Raw genomic sequence first — 4886 nt, forward strand, 5'->3', positions numbered from 1 at the left:
CATTACTAAGGTGGCATTGCTTGCTCAGGTTACATTGTATCACCCTCGGGCCACAACATGGCTCTGGTATATGGCAGCATTCTGCTATATAGAAGAAGCTGGGGGTGCCGGGGCTGGACACTATGGGAAATATTCCGACAATGGCGCACGCTAACCACGAACGTCATCAATATTCGCATCAATAAAGATTGCGGTATTCCCGAGTATTCTTTCCATCAAATTCTGCAAACAATGCGAGGTCGGGGTGCGATTAGATGCGGCGGAATATCCCGCAATCAGGTGTTACACGCTTTGATGGAAGATTTCACGTCCAATCGATAACGGCCCCAATTAGGTGCATCGGGGGAGGGGGTCAGCTCTCCGCAGGGACTTGCAGTAAGTGGCCTCCATAGACAGGAGCGTTTGGCGCTCAGCCAGCTCTGAAGAGGTTTGCGTCTGTAATCTTCGCTGCGGGCGATCACATCCAGTTGGTACCGGTGACAGCTGGTGACACGCAGCGCAACCCCCTTCTCCAGAGGACACATTTGAAGAGCGAGCCACCGACACAAGAGACGAAGGAGGGAGGGGAGGGGCAGACAGAGGTGTGCGCTGGTATCGGTGACACTCCGCTGCCAACAATTAATTCATTCATGGCGACCGGTGTGTACCAAACTATTTATGTCTCCCGTGGCAACCGGATTCCAGCTGTCAATTTTCTTAAAGGGGCAATCCATCAAAAAAATAAAAGAGAGCATAAGGAACGACTTATCCTGGCGGTTTCTAGGTGTTGGGGGGGTCAAGCTCGTTTTATCCCTGCGGTGCTGTATGAGGAGAGCGATTACTGGTCTTGTCACCGCCCCCTCCTGTAATAAAGACTGATCACTGCTGCTCTTTCTCCTTGTGCAGGGTGACTGGTCTGGTCTCCGCCCCCTCCTGTAATAAAGACTGATCACTGCTGTTCTCTCTCCTTGTGCAGGGTGACCAGTCTCATCTCCGCCCCCTCATGTAATAAAGACCCGTTACTGCGACTCTCTCTTTGTGCAGGGCTACTGGTCTTGTCACCGCCCCCTCCTGTAATAAAGACCGCTCACTGCCGCTCTTTCTCCTTGTGCAGTGTGACTGGTCTTGTCTCCGAACAAGGAAGAAACCAGTCACCTGTCTGTGTCTAGTCTTGCAGTGCTGAGGTTGTTCTGAACCTGGTGAGAGCCGCCCCGTTATCGCCCCGCACTCCTGAACATCATTGATTAATACTCTCTTGAACCAAAATCTGCTGGCGCGGTGTTTGATTCTGTCTGCTATGTACAGCACAGTGATGATGTCACTGCTACTTTTACAAGGTAACACCTGGGCTCATAAAGACCTGCGGTGCACACAAAGCGGAATCGGATCCTTTGTGGTTATTGGAGGGATATATTTATATGAAAGGTTGCCGGGAGTTCAGCTTGCAGTTGGCAGCATATGCCGCCTGGCGAGAGTGCCCGATCCCCCGCAGTCAGGTGAGTCCCGGCAGACACAGGATGATAAGCCTTGGACAAACAGCGGGGTCACAGACGGGCAGAGAAGTGCAGCGTCAGCTCCGGGGAGATGGTCCGTGTCTAATAGGAAGAGGCAGAGCGTGTACACGGCGTGCAAACCGCGTCCCATCATTAACGCCAAACTTTATGCACGCTTCAGCTGCTCCAAGAGGTCCGTGGGAGGGGGAGGGGCAGCCGGCATGGCCAGCGAGGCCAAAACTAAAAGTGAGAATCCGTATTTGTCCGGCCTTCCCCTTCAGTTGTACCAACTCCTCTCCTGGACTGGAATGGCTTCCTCTGATATCACTGCACACTGGGAGCTCCTCACCATGTGCATTAGAAGCTGCAGCAAGTCACATAGAGCCCGCCTCATTTCCTGGCTGGATGACGTCTAGCGTCATCTAGCTATTTCCTCCCCCCTGGCCCCGCCCCTTTCATTCATTAGATTTCAGTTCTGTCAATCATGGAGACTCAGCATCAGATGTGGGCGGTCTGTATGCAAATGAAGCCTGCCTGGGTACGCCCACTCGTCCGGACTGACACCAGCCCATCAAGGCACTGACATTTGCATAACTCCTCCCACTGCTTACATAAGGGCTGAGTACTCCTGAGGTAGTACTGGGGCCCCTCCCGCCATCCATGATCTGCCTGCATTGCATAGAGAAGCAAAGAGATCCGGTGATGACATCACAACATGGCCCCTCCCACGAGCCATGATCTACCTGCATTGCATAGAGGAGTAAAAAGACCCAGTGATGACATCGCACCAAGGCCACTCCCGCCAGCCATGATCTGCGAGATCCAGTGATGACATCACAACATAGGCCCTCCCGCCAGCCATGATCTGCGAGACCTAGTGATGACATCACAACATGGCCCCTCCCGCCAGCCATGATCTGCGAGACCCAGTGATGACATCACAACATGGCCCCTCCCGCCAGCCATGATCTGCGAGACCCAGTGATGACATCACCAGGTGTAAAATAAGGTTTTATATAAAAATTGATCGGGAGGTACAACATATAATCAGATCAGTCTTCAGCTGTAATCAATTGATGGGCAAAAAAAATCTGTTCTGGTTTCAGATATCTTCCAGCGCGCCGGAAAATCTTCATCTCCCTCCAGGGAGGGAAAGTACAAAGCTGCATCCGCAGTTCTGGATGTGTCCCCACTGAGATTTCCTTTCACTTCCTGTTCCGCAGACACTAACAGGAAATGCGGAAGAAAATCTCAAAGTGAGAGGAAGTCTCCTCTTGGATAGTTGTCACGGGCATGGGTGTCCCCATCGGAAGATTTCAGAACGCAGACGCTCCATATTGTCGCAAGCAAATATTTTTGAGCATTGCCCCGCCCCCTGCACATGCTGGCCACACCCACTATGATTACATCTTATTGACTGTGTTATTGGAACATGTTTGAATAGATTGGATAACTGGAGATGCGGAGCGGTGGGAGGAGGAGGGGCAGCTCTGTGTTCCCAGGTTGGTGAGAGGGGAGGGAGGGGCGCCGGGCCCGCGTGGTTCCCCCCTCGCCTGTTCGCACGGTACACAATGACATCATCTCATGATATCTAATTATAGAACGCAGGAAAAAAAAAAATTCCTCCACCCACGACCAAAAAAACAGCAGAGCAAAAATAATCGCAGATTCTTCCACCACGAGAAAGGAGGAGACGTGGGGGGTTAGGGCTTCGGCGGACCCGCTTCCTGGGACACGTGAGCTTGCACTTTAAATCCCATAAAGGGGAACCCCTCTCTCAGCACCATCAGAGTGACACCTGACAAAGCACACGTCTCCGTATGGGAAATGTTCTTTTGTAATGTCGATTCGTAGCGCGGCTGGCGGGATGATGTGGGCGGGGCTTCCCATGGGCAACGCACGTTCTAAGGGCAAGCAGTGGGCATTTAGTCCCTCAGTACGTGGAGCCATTTTGCAGCAATGCATACGCAGCGTTCTGCTGTGGCAACCACGCTATGTGGGAGGAGCAGTTACAGCGGGAGGGGGGGGGTCTGTAGCCTAGAGGTAGCACCAAGTGCCACAATAAGGAACCCACCATAACCAAAGACCGCCTGACTTTTGTAATGTCGATTCGTAGCGCGGCTGGCGGGATGATGTGGGCGGGGCTTCCCATGGGCAACGCACGTTCTAAGGGCAAGCAGTGGGCATTTAGTCCCTCAGTACGTGGAGCCATTTTGCAGCAATGCATACGCAGCGTTCTGCTGTGGCAACCACGCTATGTGGGAGGAGCAGTTACAGCGGGAGGGGGGGGGGTCTGTAGCCTAGAGGTAGCACCAAGTGCCACAATAAGGAACCCACCATAACCAAAGACCGCCTGTCCCTCCAGAATGGCCGCGGCATATCCAAGGACGATCATGCCGCCCGATGGCGCACGCGCTTATACTCCCTTGCGGTCAGCCGGCGCCAACACTAGCTTGGGGTAAAGGCCGCAGAGCCATCAGACTACAAGCGGCAGGACAGCTATAGGATTCTGACCGACCTGCGCCCGCGATTGGCCACAACGCCGCCCGGCGCTCGCCAGCGTATGCGACAACCTGAGCGCATGGGAACGAGGAAGCAAGCCAAGGTGACCCCCAAACGGTGACACAGGTGGACAATGAAAATCCTCTCCCCCGATCCCGGGTATCCCGTGCACCTACTAGACAGGGTCTGTCTGATTGACAACCACAGCCTGCCTGCAGTCTCTAATGAGGTGAAGCATACACAGTGCCCGACCATGGCTTTAGGTCACATGACGGGGGCTGGGGCAGAATTTGAGGTGCAAATACCCCCCCAAATATTTATGTGATTTAGTAACGTTGATATTTAATGACAGGTCCACTTTAAGCGGGGCCCCTGGGTGGGGGAGGAGGTCGTTGGTGAATGGGCCCCTGGGTGGGGGAGTGGGGTGTTGGTGAATGGGCCCCGATACTGCACGCTCTCTCTCAGCTCGCTCTCTCCCTGTTTTTTTATTTTTAAGCCAATGAATGGCGCCAGATCGCCTCTCAGCTCGCCGAGTGGCCCCGGTGGCAGGAAATCAATAGCTGGTGTCCGCGGGGACGCACGCAGGAGAGAATTAATCCGCCGTCGGATTATCCCGCCAACTAATTCGCTGTTAGTGCGAGCGAATTACCGCTAAATGGCACTTGGATTGGGGATCGCAGGGATTTCCCGACCTGAGAAGGCAAATCCTCTTATACCTCACTTACCGGTGTCACTCCACGCCGCACGGGGCCACAGTATATGTTAGCGTTATAAGGGGACCCAAGGGACAGAACACAACCTGCTGGAAGGAAGTTTGTTGGTACAGAATACATGAGATGATGTCATCAGTCTGCTGCAGGCAGGAGGAAGCGTTTCCTCAGTCTCCCCCCCCCCAGCCTCCAAACTCCGGCA

This window comes from Nanorana parkeri, unplaced genomic scaffold (genome assembly GCF_000935625.1).
Source record: "Nanorana parkeri isolate BGI_ZX_2015 unplaced genomic scaffold, ASM93562v1 scaffold2130, whole genome shotgun sequence".
Taxonomy (NCBI): Eukaryota; Metazoa; Chordata; class Amphibia; order Anura; family Dicroglossidae; genus Nanorana; species Nanorana parkeri.